This window comes from Crinia signifera, chromosome 6, assembly GCF_055691185.1.
Source record: "Crinia signifera chromosome 6, ASM5569118v1, whole genome shotgun sequence".
Taxonomy (NCBI): domain Eukaryota; kingdom Metazoa; phylum Chordata; class Amphibia; order Anura; family Myobatrachidae; genus Crinia; species Crinia signifera.
In genome coordinates this window covers 30995989-31015027 of record NC_139222.1, presented here as the reverse complement: position 1 = coordinate 31015027, position 19039 = coordinate 30995989, and the positions used below count along the sequence as shown (strand labels likewise).

The following is a 19039-nucleotide window of genomic DNA, read 5'->3' as shown; positions in this document are numbered from 1 at the left end:
GAGGAAATAGAAATTCTGTCAAAGGATATCTCAAACTTCATATGGAATGGTAAGAAGCCCAGGGTTTCTCAACAAAAACTCAAATTACCAAAGATAGATGGAGGATTAGGCCTTATTGATGTACAGGACTATTCTAATGCCTTACTAATGAGATTTGCCATAGGGTGGCTGACACAAAATAATGCCTTCTCACTATATGAATTGGATTGCGCCCTCTTCTTCCCTTTTTCCCCAGAGGCCCTCTTACACACCACGGTCAAGCATATCCCAAAAGATATCCAGCAAAATCCCCTCTTTAGGGATATACACCTCACTTGGCGACGTACATGCCTACAACTAGATCTCAACCCAAACTTCACAGAGTGGATCCCAATCTGTGGGAACCCTATGTTCCCTCCAGTCATCAACAACCCAGCCTTCAATCGCATGAAACAGAAGGGTCTGAGCACTGTCTCACAGGTATTTGATCCGGGGGGCAGGCTCGTACCTTTTACTACCCTAAGGGAAAAATTTGGCCTTCCCCACAGCTGCCTGTTCCCAACTATGCAACTACACCATTATGTCCAATCGCTGACCCCCTTAGACATGTTAAAGTCACCCCACACCTTAATTCACCTCTGGGTAGATAGGATGCAGAGGCAATCTTTTAAAACCAAGCTGATATATGCGGAACTACAAAAGCTCCCCTCCACATCCCTCCAAAATAAAACATTGACAGCATGGGTACAAGACGTGCCTTTATTAAAGTCCACAGATATTTTCCAATACTTTGACTGATCCATGAAAATTCTACAAACTTCCGCCTTGCAGGAAATCCACTTCAAATTGGTCCACAGAGCTTATATCTCACAAAAGCAACGCAGCTACTTTGACCCCGATGAGACTGGCAGATGTGTTAAATGTGGCTTCCACTCAGCTTCTCTTACGCATAACTTCTGGTCCTGTGGGTTGATCAAAAGATTTTGGAACAAGATCATACAATTTATAAACAAATCTTTCAAACTACAAGTAAATTTACACCCAGTACCTTTATTATTTTTGAACTTCGATATATGGAATGTGGGAGCCGCTCAAAAACACATTATACCCTTCCTTACAATACTGCTCACAGTGGCCAAGAAAGTCATACTAACCTCGTGGATAGACAAACATCCCCCCACGATGGTGGAACTAGAGGGTCTACTGTTAAAACATATGTCATATGACCGCTACTGCTCCCTCTACTATACTCGCTCATTAACCAAAGGTTTTCTGAGAAAATGGGGACCCTTTATTGAACTTAGATCAGTAGAATCGAAGGCAAAGATATATGACGCACTGGAGCTAGTGGTATAGCTCACCCCCCCCCCCCTCCCCACCACGTCTTTCCCCCTCTGATGAAGATAAGTCTCAACCCCAGGCAGTGGCGTAGCTACAGGGGTCGCAGCGGTCGCAGATGCGACCGGGCCCCTGAGCCAGGGGGCCCAACCCCCGCCACTGTCCTGGAAGAGGGAAGGGAACAGAACGCTCCCGTTCCCAGTGCTGCTTTGCGGGCGTCGCGCTGACGTCACGCGGCAAGGGGTCCCCTTCCTATTGGATGCCTGCGGCTGTGGACGGGACACGGTGGCCGTATATGAGCTGTGATTGGCTGCAGCGGCGAGAGGGGAGGAGTGTGCGGTGGCGCGAGAGGACCAGCGTTACCTGCAGAGAGGAGTCTCGGTGGCGCGTGACGTGCACGAAGGTCCCCGATCCGCAGCAGAGGCCGGCGCTGAGGAGAAGAGTCGGCGGGGAAGGGAGAAGGCGGCGTGATCCAGCAGCAGCTCGGGCAGCGTACCTCACCCGCGCCCGGCTGCTACCCAGAGAGGAAGCCCAGCGCACACTGCCCCGCGTCATCGAGCAGTGACGGAGAGACGCAGAGACCAGCGGGGAAGACGTCGCAGCAGCACCCAGCCTCCACAGCCTTCCACCTTCCGGCGTGTGGAGCCACGCTGACGAGTAGCGCCCCCCTCCCGCATCCAGGCAGAGGGAGAGAGAGAGGGACTACAAGGCCCAGCACCCGGCAGACAGATCCAGAGAACAGCCCCAACGGAGTCCAGACAGCAGGTGCTGCAACGAATCGTAAGTGCTGCACAGCAGCCCCAGCACCACCCTACCTGACATTGGGCACACAGGAGTCCTAGTGCCACCCCCTTGCCGACCATAGTGACCCACAGCCGGGACACCCTCCAAGGCCTGCACAGGCCAGCGCCCCAGGGACTGTCTCCCCATACGGCGAGCCGCTGCAGCCAATCACAGCTCAGATACGGCCACCGTGTCCCGTCCCCAGCCGCAGGCAGCCAATAGGAAGGGGACCCCTTGCCGCGTGACGTCAGCGCGACGCACGCGGGCTCCAACCTCCCACTCCCTCTCCCACCGCTTCCGCGCCTCAACACGTGTAGGCTGCCAGGACTCAGGAGCAGGACCGCCCGGCGCCCTGTATCGGACGGACTACAGTAAGTCCAGTCTGTCAGCCAGCTTTTGAGATTATGGGGAAAATTGCTAAAACTGCTGGGATGTGTAGTTCCACTGTTACAGTGGAACTACAGGTCCCAGCATGCCCTGTCACAGTTTTAGAAATCCATTATCTAAAATCTGTGGCAGGGCATGCTGGGACGTGTAGATTTTGTTGTATGTAGGGGGGCCCCAAGCTGACCTTCGCACCAGGGCCCATGAACCCATGGATCATCATTGCTGGACGGAATCCAAATCACATCTGGGGAGAGAGACAGTGGTGTAATTACCCAGGTGTGGCAGGAGGAGGAGAGAGGGCGGTGTAATTACCCAGGTGTGGCAGGAGGAGGAGAGAGGGCGGTGTAATTACCCAGGTGTGGCAGGAGGAGGAGAGAGGGCGGTGTAATTACCCAGGTGTAGCAGGAGGAGGAGAGAGGGCGGTGTAATTACCCAGGTGTGGCAGGAGGAGGAGAGAGGGCGGTGTAATTACCCAGGTGTGGCAGGAGGAGGAGAGAGGGCGGTGTAATTACCCAGGTGTGGCAGGAGGAGGGGAGAGGGCGGTGTAATTACCCAGGTGTGGCAGGAGGAGGGGAGAGGGCGGTGTAATTACCCAGGTGTGGCAGGAGGAGGGGAGAAGGAGGGGAGACAGCGGTGTAATTACCCAGGTGTGGCAGCAGGAGGAGGGGAGACAGCGGTGTAATTACCCAGGTGTGGCAGCAGGAGGAGGGGAGACAGCGGTGTAATTACCCAGGTGTGGCAGCAGGAGGAGGGGAGACAGCGGTGTAATTACCCAGGTGTGGCAGGAGGAGGGGAGACAGCGGTGTAATGACCAAGGTGCGGCAGAGACAGTGGTGTAATAACCCAGGTGCGGCAGGAGGGTAGACAGCGGTGTAATTACCCAGGTGCGGCAGGAGGAGGAGACAGCGGTGTAATTACCCAGGTGCGGCAGGAGGAGGAGACAGCGGTGTAATTATCCTGTTGTGGCAGGAGGAGACACAGCGGTGTAATTACCCTGTTGTGGCAGGAGGAGACACAGCGGTGTAATTACCCTGTTGTGGCAGGGGGGAGGAGGAGACACAGCGGTGTAATTACCCTGTTGTGGCAGGGGGGAGGAGGAGACACAGCGGTGTAATTACCCAGGTGTGGCAGGAGGAGGAGGAGAGACAGCGGTGTAATTACCCAGGTGTGGCAGGAGGAGGGGAGAGGGCGGTGTAATTACCCAGGTGTGGCAGGAGGAGGGGAGAGGGCGGTGTAATTACCCAGGTGTGGCAGGAGGAGGGGAGACAGCAGTGTAATGACCCAGGTGCGGCAGGGGGAGGAGGAGGGGAGACAACGGTGTAATGACCAAGGTGCGGCAGAGACAGTGGTGTAATGACCCAGGAGCGGCAGGAGGGGAGACAGCGGTGTAATTACCCAGGTGCGGCAGGAGGAGGAGGAGACGCAGCGGTGTAATTATCCTGTTGTGGCAGGAGGAGGAGGAGAGACAGCAGTGTAATTACCCTGTTGTGGCAGGGGGGAGGAGGAGACACAGCGGTGTAATTACCCTGTTGTGGCAGGGGGGAGGAGGAGACAGCGGTGTAATTACCCAGGTGTGGCAGGAGGAGGAGGAGAGACAGCGGTGTAATTACCCAGGTGTGGCAGGGAGGAGGAGAGACAGCGGTGTAATTACCCTGTTGTGGCAGGGGGGAGGAGGAGACAGCGGTGTAATTATCCTGTTGTGGCAGGAGGAGGAGGAGAGACAGCGGTGTAATTACCCTGTTGTGGCAGGAGGAGGAGGAGAGACAGCGGTGTAATTACCCAGGTGTGACAGGGGTGTAATTACCCTGTTGTGGCAGGGGGGAGGAGGAGGAGGAGGAGGAGAGACAGCGGTGTAATTACCCAGGTGTGGCAGGGAGGAGGAGGAGGAGAGACAGCGGTGTAATTACCCTGTTGTGGCAGCGGGGGAGGAGGTAGTATACAGACTACATGCCACACTTCTCTAGCCGATCCCCACTCCATCCAGTTTTGTCTGTCCAGTGACTCTGGCAGGGGAACAAGTCACCCAATCTCCTGCCACACATTTCTCATCAGCCCTGACCAGTGACCCACCAACAGGCTTGTACAGTAGTGAGATGAAGCTGCCACCAACAAAGGACACCAAAGACGTCAGACCCTCATGTGAGTGGCTTTAGTACATGAAAGTGGGACAGCAGTCAAACCTCATACCAGAGTCGTTAAGCCTCTTCCTGGCCTCCGGCTGCGCTTGGCCTGCCTCATCCTCACTGTCTGAGCTTATGATGATGACGTCCCCTGAGGAGCTGGTGGACACTTCATCCTTCATATAATAGAAGCAGCCACGTAGGGAGTAGACACTGCTGTCCTCACAGGATGAAGACACAAGGCTCAGCTCCTTGGAGGCTGTGCAGGTGGAGGGGGATGTGGTGGAGGAGGAACCACAGCTACTGGTGTTCTGGTCTGAGGAGTCACTTGACAGGCTGGAGGAGGTGGTGGATTGGCCTCTGCTCAGCTGGATGTTAGCCATGCTCTGCTCCAAGCTCTCCCCTTCTCCTACAGACTCCAGACAGTATGGCGGGGAGGAGATGGGGGCCGGTTGGTGCTCTGGACTGGGGTCTGCATCTGCTCGCATTATCTCTGTAGACTCCCCTGGCAAGCGGGTAGGTTATATACAGGTTGGGTGTAATTGCACAAGACTCGTGGATTGTAGTAGGAAGATGTGCTATAGGGGTGTGCTACCACTGACAAATGTATTTTATTCAAGGAGAGAAAAGAATTTGTAATGGTGTGGTGCACCAACAAGAAATTACATACATACAACTTAGCTTTTATTAATTTATGTTTAGAAGCAAGTGAAAAATTATTAAAAAACACAGATGGACAAACAAAAGACAATGAAGTGTGTTAAAAACTTAGCACGTGCGGGCGTGTTGTGTGTGTTTAAACCGTACGTATATACTGTATAGTCCACTGTCAGACAGGCTCCTGTTTTAATTCAATCTGGGAATTTATAAGATGCTGTTCAAGGGAATCTTATAAATTCCCAGATTGAATTAAAACAGGAGCCTGTCTGACAGTGGACTATATATACGTACGGTTTAAACACACACAACACGCCCGCACGTGCTAAGTTTTTAACACACTTCATTGTCTTTTGTTTGTCCATCTGTGTTTTTTAATAATTTTTCACTTGCTTCTAAACATAAATTAATAAAAGCTAAGTTGTATGTATGTAATTTCTTGTTGGTGCACCACACCATTACAAATTCTTTTCTCTCCTTATTCTCCTAGGCGGGTAGGGTAATCAGCATGTAGGTCACAATATATAGAAGAAAACCAACTCTAGGTGCCCTGGAACATAACCGGCCACCCACCCACCCAAGTTGTGCCAACACAGGAGAAATAAAACACATGATAGAAGCTTCTCGCTCCTATCTGGGGAACCAAAGCATTGTGGCCATCACCTGCACTCGTTACCACTAGGCAGCGGTAAAGCCGACACTCGCTAACTCAGCGTCACTGCTGCCATGTCCAGCTTCTCCTGTGTCAGAGCAGTAATCGGTGGAAGTGTGGGGCAGAGAGGTGCACGTGGCTTCACAGCGTACTCACTGACTGCAGGAGTGGGGGCAGCTAACATCCCAGAACAGCCATAATTCCAATACCGACCCCATGACAGTAATAAATCACCAGTGCACGATATAGGTCAGTGTGAGGAGAGACCGTCACTTACCGGACACAAGGAGATTCTCCTGCCGGCTGGCGAAACTGCAAGCTGCCGGGTCCAGGGACAAGTTGGCGACTTCCTCCTGCAGGGACAGTACGAGAAGTCATGTCCGGAAACTCCTTGCCGTATGGTTTAAGTGCAGGCCAGGTTCGGTTACTCACCATGAGACGCGACACCAGGGACTCGTCTTCATCCACTCTCTGGGGACTCACCCTGCTCTCCACCGCAAAGCCTCGGCAAATCAGCTCCTTGCCGATGTCCAGCATCTGTTATATGGTGGTGAGAGAGTATGAACAGTGACATTGCCATACTCAGGTGACAGCACTGCCCCCCAGAGGTTGGTAGAGGAACAGCTGGTGTTCAGAGGGGACCACACATCACCCAAAAATGCATCTGAACTAATGAAACATTAATATGGCTCATAGGCTGGGTAACAGTAGTCAATATGCTTTAAGGCACCAAAGGGAGGGAGCAGTGCTGTGTGGGTGGGAAGGGGGAGGGGGGGTGTACTGTATGGAAATGGAGGGGGAGCAGACCAACACTGAATATTACAGGTGTAAAAAGGAACAGAAGTGTAACCCTTTCTGTAGGGGAGGGCACAGGTAGTACAGGGGGAAGGGCTTCTCAGACGCACCGGTTCGGTGAAGGGATCATACAGCCGGATCTGGTAGTAGCGGGAGATCCCAGGGGAGGGGAAACTAGAGATTTTTGCCTGCAAAACCTTCCATTGAGCACAGTGCGACAAGACGTCAAAGGCGCACAGTGCTGCGTCCGACCATGTTCCTCCTGTTGGAGAGAGAAGTTCATGATTGAGAATTAGTTACTTGGACGTTGCAATAAAGCTTCTGAAACCGTTTCAAAAGTCCAGTCCTGCATGACGCACCTGCGGGGGAAACTTCGGAGAGGCCGCATTCCACTGCCTGGAACGGGAGGCTCAGGAAATCACTCCTGGGGAGAGACGCGTACATGCAAGATGACATAGGTGTAGCACGTATGTACATGACCTGGATACGAGGTACAACATCCCTACCAGTCCCAAGAGAAGCCAACGCTCTCCGTATTACCTTCCTCTGTCATTACATTCTATACATTACATTTACTGGCACAGAATATAGAACCGCAAGAGCCATGTATATCAGACACTGGTCCTCAGGCCAACAGGTGCCATGGTCACTCACCTGAGAAGGAAGAGAGTCTCTTGTGGGGTGTCCCAATTATCACCATAGTCCACATAGTATAGATCCACATCCCCATTCTCCAGAAAGCCCAGTACCTCCGCTCTGTACCAGAACTGATCTTGGTGGAACTGGGCAGCCACAATGTCACCAACCTGAATCTTTGCCATCTCTCCCTGACAACAAACACAAAAAGTATCCTTTACCGACTAATCTCTCCGGTCCATCCCAGACCCCAGAGGAACGTCCACCCTTCTCCGTAATCACCCCTCCTGTCCAAAAGTACCTCCCAGACCACCAAGAAAGTGTCCACCATTCTCCTTTACCACCCGCTCTCCTGTCCTTTTACAGACCTAGGAGTCTCCTTTCCCTCCTTAACCATGGACATGTCCCCAGTAACCACCCCTCCCCTTCATAGACACCACACATCTCCACACATCCCGTAACCACCCCTCGCCTTCACAGACCACCACACATCTCCCATCTACACATCCCGTACGCACCCCCTCCTTCATAGACCACCACAGATCTCCCCTCTACACATCTCCCGTAACCACCCCTCTCCTTCATAGACCACCACAGATCTCCCCCTCTACACATCTCCCATAATCACCCCTCTCCTTCATAGACCACCACAGATCTCCCCCTCTACACATCTCCTGTAACCACCCCCTCCTTCATAGACCACCACAGATCTCCCCTCTACACATCTCCCGTAACCACCCTCTCCTTCATAGACCACCACAGATCTCCCCTCTACACATCTCCCGTAACCACCCCAGATCTCCCCTCTACACATCTCCCGTAACCACCCCCTCCTTCATAGACCACCACAGATCTCCCCTCTACACATCTCCCTTAATCACCTCCTCCTTCATAGACCACCACAGATCTCCCCTCTACACATCTCCCGTAACCACCTCCTCCTTCATAGACCACCACAGATCTCCCCTCTACACATCTCCTGTAACCACCCCCTCCTTCATAGACCACCACAGATCTCCCCTCTACACATCTCCCGTAACCACCCTCCTCCTTCATAGACCACCACAGATCTCCCCTCTACACATCTCCCGTAACCACCTCCTCCTTCATAGACCACCACAGATCTCCCCTCTACACATCTCCCTTAATCACCTCCTCCTTCATAGACCACTACAGATCGCCCCTCTACACATCTCCCGTAACCACCTCCTCCTTCATAGACCAACACAGATCTCCCCCTCTACACATCTCCCGTAACCACCCCCTCCTTCATAGACCACCACAGATCTCCCCTCTACACATCTCCCGTAATCACCCCTCTCCTTCATAGACCACCACAGATCTCCCCTCTACACATCTCCCGTAACCACCTCCTCCTTCATAGACCACCACAGATCTCCCCTCTACACATCTCCCGTAACCACCTCCTCCTTCATAGACCACCACAGATCTCCCCTCTACACATCTCCCGTAACCACCTCCTCCTTCATAGACCACCACAGATCTCCCCTCTACACATCTCCCGTAACCACCCTCCTCCTTCATAGACCACCACAGATCTCCCCTCTACACATCTCCCGTAACCACCCCCTCCTTCATAGACCACCACAGATCTCCCCTCTACACATCTCCCGTAACCACCTCCTCCTTCATAGACCACCACAGATCTCCCCTCTACACATCTCCCGTAACCACCCCCTCCTTCATAGACCACCACAGATCTCCCCTCTACACATCTCCCGTAACCACCCCCTCCTTCATAGACCACCACAGATCTCCCCTCTACACATCTCCCGTAACCACCCCCTCCTTCATAGACCACCACAGATCTCCCCTCTACACATCTCCCGTAACCACCCTCCTCCTTCATAGACCACCACAGATCTCCCCTCTACACATCTCCCGTAACCACCTCCTCCTTCATAGACCACCACAGATCTCCCCTCTACACATCTCCCGTAACCACCTCCTCCTTCATAGACCACCACAGATCTCCCCTCTACACATCTCCCGTAACCACCCCCTCCTTCATAGACCACCACAGATCTCCCCTCTACACATCTCCCGTAACCACCTCCTCCTTCATAGACCACCACAGATCTCCCCTCTACACATCTCCCGTAACCACCTCCTCCTTCATAGACCACCACAGATCTCCCCTCTACACATCTCCCTTAATCACCTCCTCCTTCATAGACCACTACAGATCTCCCCTCTACACATCTCCCGTAACCACCTCCTCCTTCATAGACCAACACAGATCTCCCCCTCTACACATCTCCCGTAACCACCCCCTCCTTCATAGACCACCACAGATCTCCCCTCTACACATCTCCCGTAATCACCCCTCTCCTTCATAGACCACCACAGATCTCCCCTCTACACATCTCCCGTAACCACCTCCTCCTTCATAGACCACCACAGATCTCCCCTCTACACATCTCCCGTAACCACCTCCTCCTTCATAGACCACCACAGATCTCCCCTCTACACATCTCCCGTAACCACCCCCTCCTTCATAGACCACCACAGATCTCCCCTCTACACATCTCCCGTAACCACCCTCCTCCTTCATAGACCACCACAGATCTCCCCTCTACACATCTCCCGTAACCACCTCCTCCTTCATAGACCACCACAGATCTCCCCTCTACACATCTCCCGTAACCACCCCCTCCTTCATAGACCACCACAGATCTCCCCTCTACACATCTCCCGTAACCACCCCCTCCTTCATAGACCACCACAGATCTCCCCTCTACACATCTCCCGTAACCACCTCCTCCTTCATAGACCACCACAGATTTCCCCTCTACACATCCCATAACCACCTCCTCCTTCATAGACCTCCCGTCTACATGTCCCAGTAGCCACCCCCCTCCTTAGGTTATGTACACATTAGAACGATGGTATACGTTAAGATACTGAATTCCCTTGCTCTCCTGGACACACACTATCTTATATATATATATATATATATATATATATATATATATATATATATATATATATATATATATATATATATATATATATATATATATATATATATATATATATATATACATATATACACACACACACACACTATACAACATGGCAAAAGATCAGAAGATATCATACGTTGTATACAAAACCAAAACAACCATATAGTAATTAAAGTAAGTTTACTATACCCCTGTCTCTCACTAAAGCGGTGACGTCCCCAGATCGGCCCATGCACCCACCAGATGGGACCATGCCCTTACCGGGGTCTGCCTCTGGTAGTGCTCACTCATCTCCGTGGTCAGTTTGTCCAGCTGGGATGACCTAGAGCCCAGAATCTGTATCCAAAAGTGCTGCGGGTTCTCCACTGCCGACACGTAGACATTGACATACTCGTCAGCATGGAAGTTGAAATCTGGGCTGGGGACTAAAGGACAGGAGGAGGCATAAACAGGCTGGTGGTGGGTGCATTCAGACCCTGTGTACCCTGACATCATGGACAATATGTATTAGCCTGCGACCAGCGAGTCTGCCCATATTTATCAAGCAGCAATAGTTTATAAAGCAAGGCCAGGTTGTTGTTGCCTTGTAAAGGATTGCCGGACAGCCCACACCTCGCAGGCGGTCACATATTGCCCAATGTCTAAGGATCAGGTGGTTTCCAGCTCCTTACCCTCAAATTTACAAATATTGTGAGTGCAGTCAGCAATGTGATCTTTGCCGACTGCACTGTCCCCTGCAGAGTCCTCCGTCTGGGGGCTTGACTGAGAGCCGGGGCTGCTCTTTTCTCTTCACTGCAATAATCTCCTTCCTGCTACAGCGGAAAGTGTTGGAATTCGCTCCTTGCTGGATGGTGACTTCTTCTGATGCTTTCTGGAGGAGGGTCTGTTGTCCGGGAAAGGGGAACAGAGAGAGAAGAGGCAGGGGATAACCATGGGGGTAACACCGTAACTGCCACAGCCAATAAGACAGCATCACAAGCACCTTGGCTGCCTCCACCTGCTCCGGAGACCCGGTTACAGTGATGCGCCTGGTCACTGCCGCTGTATCGCTGGTCACCGGTTTCTCTTCACACTGGATCTTGGCTCCAGAGGTTTTACTGATCTTCCGAATCCGATCTCCACCTTGTCCTGTAGAGGAAATAACCTAATTATGTATGCTGGCAGGAAGCAAGAAGGACCTCCTATGTGCGGCGGCCATACTTCTCTTCCCTCCAGAGAGACTTTGAAAATGAGGTAGGCATTTGTGAGGGTACGGCATAGAAGGTACTTATCTAACGTAATTTACAAGAAAAAAGGGTACTTGTGTATTATCCGGGCACTCATCGCATACCACTAATTAAGGCAGGGGTGTCCAAACTTTTTGCAATGAGGGCCAGATTTGGTGAAGTGTAAATGTGTGTGGGCCAACCATTCAGCCTGAGATTCTTTGAATCATTAATCACATCAGAATGGGCCCCCATTCACTCTATGTCCCCCAGCCTGCCCCCATTCACTGTATGTTCCCCACTCTGCACCCATTCACTCTGTCCCCCAGCCTGTCCCCCCTTCTCTTAATGTCCATCAGTGCCTCCATTCATTGTATGTCCCCAAGCCTGACCCTCCTTCACTGTATGACTCCCATTCACTGTATGACCCCCATTCACTGTATGACCCCCCATTCACTATGTAACCCACTCTGCCCCCATTCACTGTATGTCCTCCAGCCTGCCCCTGCTCCCCCTTTTCTGAATGGCCATCACTGCCTCCATTCACTGTATGTCCCCCAGCCTGACCCTCCTTCACTGTATGTCCCCCACTCTGCCCCCTCCCTTCTCTGTATGTTTCCCAGACCCTTGTGTGAGCCAGAGGAAGGAGAGGCAAAGCAGGCACTGCAAGTACAGGAGATGCTTGGGCTCCCGCTGCTGCCCTCCTCCACTCTGCATGTTACGGGAGCAAGTTTCCCCCTTGCTGCCCCCTCCCCAAATACTGCTGTCACTGTGATTGCGGAGGAGGGTGAAATACGATTGCAGCAGCAGGGGTAGGACGCCAAACACATCTGACACTGGCGGCCGGCACCTCCTCACTGCAGCAGGCAGCAAGGTAAAAGCACGCTCGCCGGGGCCCCACCTTAGCGTCCTGTGCTGTGCTTCCCACATCTGATGCTCTTCCCGCTGGAGGCTGCGGGCCGCTTGAAATGAGAGCCTGACTTTGGACATGCCTGAATTAAGGTATGCAAAGGCATGCGATGGGACCCAATTGAGGGTTTCCAGGACCGACTATACAATTTTAATATCGCGTTGCATCGCATGCCATTATAATTGTACAGGCACCCTGATGCCTGATTCCTATGTTAAATGCACCCACAGACCCGATTGTACACCCACCCTGATGGGTGATGACTATGTGAAATGCCCCCCCATTGTTAACGCCACCCCAGTACCAACACAGCGAACCCGTGAGGGGCGGTACACGTCCTCCGACCTTTTCATACCCCCACTATCCACGTCGGTGTGGAGTTGATTCTATATAGTGTGGCGAGCGGACGCGGAATAAATGGTAAGTAATCCGCGTCTGCTCGCCACGCTTCGGGCTCGGTGGCTCGCTGCACTCGCCACACTATCTAAAATCAACTCCACGCCGACGTGGATTGTGGGGGTATGAAAAGGTCAGAGAACGCGTACTGCCGCCCCTCGCGGGCTCGCTGCGCTCGCCACGCTTCGGGTTGGCGTTGATACTGGGGTGACATTAACAATGGGGGGGTTAATTTCACATAGTCATTACCCATCAGGGTGCCTGTACAATTGAAAATCGGGTCTCATCGCATGCAATGCGAGGATTTTTGATTGTACAATGCCCTACGATGGAAATCTTGGGCGCCCAGATAATACACAAGTGCCGAAAAAAGTTGACTATTGAATTTGTTCTTTTTAAATATTGGGAGAAAACTCACCCTTCCAGTATCCTGTATCCCTCAAAATTGCCTTACTAGGAAGTCCCAGACTTATTGGCTGCCAAGCTGGACAAAGAGGTGGCGCTGAAACAGAGCCGCCCAGATACAGCCCACTGTGATTGCAACCAATAAGAGAACAAGGCAAATTCTTCCACATTAGCTATAGGACACAGGAGGGGGAGGCACGGAACCTGCAACCGCTACAGGTTCACTTACTACTATTGCAAGGAATTAAAGATCCTCACCAGCTTCCTGACTGCCTCATCTTGTTCCATGATCAGCTTCACAGCGTGCTGGGGGATCCTCACTCGTAGCTCACAGCTGTCCTGTCCCGGGGCACTCGGCTCTGCATGGTAAGAGACACGCGTGTTTCATCATTGTCATATTTACATACAGCTTTGTGCATCGCTTAAAGCCAAGGCCGTCCCGATCAGAGTACCTCTGCACAGCAGGCAGCCATGGCGATACTGCTGGCACCTTCCTTGAGCCAATCGTGGATCAAGAGTAGCCACAGCGGTGGCTTCTGATTGGCTGCCGGCATCCCGGTTAATGCTCTTGAGCAGCCAAGGTGTACATGCCAAAGCAGTCAGATCCAGTTGTCCCCTTGGGATTGATACACATTGATAAGTGCGTACCCAGCATAAGATCCCCAGTGGTAGTCATATCCAGGCTTGAGCACAGGTGAACTAATTAGCACCTTATATTGATGTAACCACCTGTGCTGCAGCTGGATATCACACACACCCGAGGTTCCAGCTTGGCAACACCTGAAAATCATATCCCTCCTACTGTATAATCCTATATAATTATATAGGGTCATAAATTAATGATATAATAACACCCACCCCCAGGTAATTTATTTCAAATCCAATCTTTGCACCACTTGATGCCCCACCCACAATGTAGCTGCACCCACAATCTCCACAGTGAGGGGCACCAAAATCTATATTCAATTGCTTAACTGAGCAGACCCCTAAATATGTAGTCTGTTACTGTATAATAAATACATCGCATGGTCTGCACCTGCAGCAACAGTGTACTCACAGCCGGTAAGGAACACAAAGTCATATGGTGGAGAGTGATTAACCGCCAGTCTATAAGCTGCCATGCTACAGACATGGCAAAAACAACAGTTAGGAGCGAATTGGCTGCATACACGCCATTTTAGAATAGTATGGCCACCATTTTGGTTCGCAGAGTTGCGCAAATAAAGTATAATACCCAAGTTCTGTGTAGCGAAGCGAACCTTAAGCGCCGCCATACTAATACACATAAATTCATATCCCACTCTGACACAAAATAAAATTAATTAGAGGTTTAGTGCACAACACTAAGTTTAACCCACATTACGCAACTGTTTTTGTACATGTTTAGTATCATTATGTTCCGTGTCCCATGCGCAGCACTCCGGTCGTAGCGAAACGTTCGCAAGTCCAAAGGTTTGATTATTACGGACAAAATCCATAAACCATGTACTTTTTCCATATGAACTGAGGAAGACAAAGGATCCAGTCGTAACCGGTTCTTGTGGTTGATTTACGACCCCTATGACGATGCCAAAGGACACCAAAGTACACTCCCCCTGCACCAATCCACTTTAAGTTCATTCCCTTTGTTCCAATCCACGAGGACCTAACATTTGAACTCTTGACCAATGGAAATCCCCTTTGACTCCCCTTTGTTTGAACACTATAAAGGTAGCAATCCCTGAGCTGGCTGGGTCACTTCGTCACTGCTTCTTTCCCTCCATCCTGACCGGGCTAAGTTCTATTTGAACCTAGCGAGTTTGACCGGACTGCGCTGCGCATTTTAGATGAGACGGTCAACGGTTGCATTCCTTTTTGTTTACTTATATTATTATGGCTTATTGTATTCTGTATCTGTTTTCTTTCCCCTAGTAGCGTTTAATGCATATTTAGTATTGTTAAACTAACTGTATCACGTGTTATACTGTGTTCCTTCTTTCTGTACCCCCCTGCTGTCCGCTAGGGACTAAATACATTATTTGGAGACTCTCCTTACTTTGAGTTAATCCCTTGTCTTGACTCTTATTCGCATATAGCGACAAAGGTGTAATACGGACATTGTCCTTAAAAAGGTGTACACTGTTTTGGGTACTAATTACTGCAAAGGGATACCAAATTATAGGTATCTGTTTAGCGCAGGCATGTCCAACGTTGGCCCTCCAGATGTTTTGAAACTACACATCCCAGCATGCTTTGCAATAGTTTTAGCATTCTCTAATAACAAAACTGTGGCAAAGCATGCTGGGATGTGTAGTTTCACAACATCTGGAGGGCCAACGTTGGACATGCCTGGTTTAGCGTGTATAATACACGCGTAAGGTTCGCTACGCTTTGTTCGCACGTAGCTAGGAGTAAAAGGTATTAGTTAACGGACACAGTATTTATCGGTATTGATACACCCTATAAACAAGAACGGGAAACTTTAATTGCTCAAGTAGGTCTATGGCTATGCAGACTGGCTGTAACAATAACAACGCAGACTCCATGTATTTATGCTGATGTCAGATGCATGCCCTGAGAACAGAAAAGACACGTCTGCATTTTTTCCAACCACTCCCCGCTAACATCCTCAAATGGTCCCTTTCTTTCATCCCTTTACGGAAGCATTCTTCTTTGTTCCTCGGAAGGCTTCCCCCCAAGCAACAGCCGGTGGGTTAGGCAGCAAGCCTCACGAATTTGCTGAGTGAGAGAAAAGTGAAGAAATTTCACGTACCTCTCCCTGCACAGCTCCAGCGCCACATCAAGTAGCAGGCAGCCTGAAGGTACCCGCTCCCAGTACAGAGGGTCATTCCCATAGGGAACATAGGGGTAGTTGTATGAAGCGGTGATAAGAGAGGAGAAGTGATAAAGGCCCTTATTCTAATCGGATCGGTACGGCCCGCGTGCGGCCGTACCGCCGATGTTTTTACTCTGCACATGCGCAGAGGTGAATCTGCGCATGTGCAGCCCCCTTCGCCGCAGACGTATTTCGTCCGCCGCAAAGGGGGCGTATAGGGGCGTGAGAGGCATCATGCCCTCATTTCCCTATGTGTACGCCCCGCGTTTCATGGGCGTTCCCATGCAAACGCGGGGCGTATGCATGGTAATGAGGCCATGACGCAACTCATGGGGGCGGAAAGCTGACGTCGCCGGATGTCAGCTTTCAGCCCCCATACAAGCTACCACACGGACGATTGTCCGTGTGGTCTCAGCTTGCGGGAGCTGCCGCGGCGTGCGGACCTGCCTTCGATGGTCGACGACCATCGAATGCAGGGGGCAGCTCCCACCATGGTGGAGGCGTAGCCTCCACCATTTTTATGCGGATCGCCAGCCGTCCGTGTACGGACGGCCGTGGCGATCCGTAGGGTGGGCGGGGATTGGTTTGTGCGGCCGGAGCCCCGTGTGCGGCTCTGGCCGCACCAACCAGAATAAGGGCCAAAGTGCCCGGTACTTTATCACCGACCTAACTGTCCTGTTTTAAACCCAGCCTGTAACTTAACAGTCAGAAGCTGATTGGCCGGTGATAAAGTGCCAGGCACGTTATCACTTCTCCTCCCTTAGTACTGCTTCATACATCTACCCCATAGTCTACCACCCTTAGTGGATTGGAAGTCAGAAGAAGTAACCAGAACATCAGCTTCTTTTCAGCGTGGCGAATATAGTGGCATACAAATGGCTAGAGTGGGCACTAAAACACAAATCTGAGGTACAAAAGTTTGCCCAGCTAGCATTTAGGGCAACACTGATTAAAGAAGATGAGCTAGTGTTGCGCTCTAATACGTGGCTACCAGATGTACCCACTCTATTTGCGCCTGGTATCGGCCCAGCTTTAACATCCATAGTAGGCGAAAAGAGATCCCACTGACCGTAAAAAAGTAAGTTGGCCCCCTTTTATACATATTGGACAAAGCAGAAAGAGGGAATTTAGCGTCTCCCTAGATTTACTGGTAGCATCCAAACATGCTTTACTTAAATCATTAGCATAGCAATGCGTATTATAAGCCAGACATTTAATCATATCACTAATACCCGTAGATCCAGATGGCTCACTACCACAGGCCTAGCAGACTTCGCTCCAAAGTCGCTAGAATTCTCAAACCTAGATAACGCCAACCTTTTTGGTCCCCAATTTATAGAAAAAGGTAAAAATATGTCAAAAAGCCCGTAAATCCTGCAAATCCTTTTCTGACCTCAAAAAAGGGAACAAGCAGTTTAAAAGGCCTATTCCCCAAGGGGGCTAGACTTCGAGAGCCACAGGTCCATCCTGAGAATTTCACGGCACAAGAAGAGCCCAGACTGGAGACTTCGGTAACAGATCAAACATTAATATCCCACCTGCGTCAGCAGAGCATCATCTACCTAGACAACATATTACTGATGCACCAGGACATTGATACCATTCTAAAACACAGAAACCTAGCTATTTCCCTGCTATCCACCTTGGGCTTCACTCTAAACACTCATAAGTCCATCCTCAACCCAACCAAAATTCTAACATTTCTGGGGTTCAATCTGGATACCCATTCTTTCTCCCTCGAGGTACCTCCAGAGAAATGGTTAGACGCACAAACCTACATACAGAACATTATAAACAAACGCAGGCTAACCCAATGGGATTTAGCGACAATCATCTGCAAGATGATCGCCATTTCCCCAGGCTTTCGACATGTCCCCCTTGTGCAGAGAGATGCAGGGTCTCCCCAGATCACTAATCCATGCACAATATACTTGGACAGATACAATATTCTTGTCCAGGAAAGCGAAGACAGAATTATCTCAATGGAACAGTCTTCCTATTCCTCCTCCCTCATAGATCTCCCACCATCAATTATAATAACCACAGATGTATCTCTAACAGGATGGGGAGGCTACTCACAAGAGACCGCAGTCAAAGGAGTCTGGTTGGCTGAAAAAGCTTAGTTGTTTATAAACATCTTAGAATTATGGGCAGCGAAACTAGCTTTGAAAGCCCTAGTTCCCAAACACATAATGAATACTCGTATACAGCTATGTCTAGACAACTCTAGTGTTCCCGCTAGGCTGTTTTAGCGGTGCGCTGCGCCCTGCCCGATTTTTAAAGGGCAAAATGTGCCCTGCCCCTCTTGAAGCGCCCAGCTAAAACAGCCTCACGGGGAAGCCCAGCGTTGCCGCAGACGGCGATGCCTGGCGCTTCCCCGGCAGCACAGTGGCCTCTTTCATGACGGCGGCGGCCCGGGCACGCCCCTTTCATGACGGCGGCGGCCCGGGCACGCCCCTTTCATGGCGTCGACGGCCCGGGCAAGCCCCCTTCATGGCGTCGACGGCCCGGGCAAGCCCCCTTCATGGCGTCGACGGCCCGGGCAAGCCCCCAGCTGTGCCATCGGCCTGCCTGGTTCGCCCACCGGCGCCCTGCCCACTGTCACTCCTAGAGTGAACACTAAACTTGACAGCGGTGTCTTACATAAACAGAATGGGAGGCACAAAATCTATTTCCCTCTGCAGAGAAGCCCTAGAGATTTGGGAATGGGCAACCCAGAGGGATATTATCCTGGTGGCATCCTACATCCCAGGTCAACCAAACAATTTCCCTAGACTTAGTGGCACTAAAAAAGCCAACTTTTCCAAAAAATAATAGAGTCCTTCGGAAATCTAGAAATAGATCTCTTCGCCAGCCCTACAAATGCCCAAACTCCACGCTTCGTATCCACGATATGGACAGAAGGGGTGTGGAGCATGTCCTTCCCTTGGACATATCTGCCTCACCCGTTTGCCTTTCCTCCTCCAGCACTCCT

The 19039-nt window shown here is 51.0% G+C and overlaps 1 pseudogene across 1 annotated transcript; it reads right to left on the bottom strand.

Annotated features, from left to right (window-relative positions):
• Positions 1-2737: 2737 nt before the first annotated feature.
• On the bottom strand, positions 2738-14371 carry LOC146009571 (tudor and KH domain-containing protein-like; annotated as a pseudogene). The gene is made up of 12 exons (XR_014444686.1): positions 14308-14371; positions 13509-13523; positions 11317-11462; positions 11006-11217; positions 10596-10759; positions 7366-7538; positions 7071-7135; positions 6822-6973; positions 6349-6453; positions 6194-6269; positions 4675-5112; positions 2738-4586 (listed from the first exon to the last, which is right to left on the bottom strand). The product of XR_014444686.1 is annotated as a tudor and KH domain-containing protein-like (transcript).
• Positions 14372-19039: the final 4668 nt, after the last annotated feature.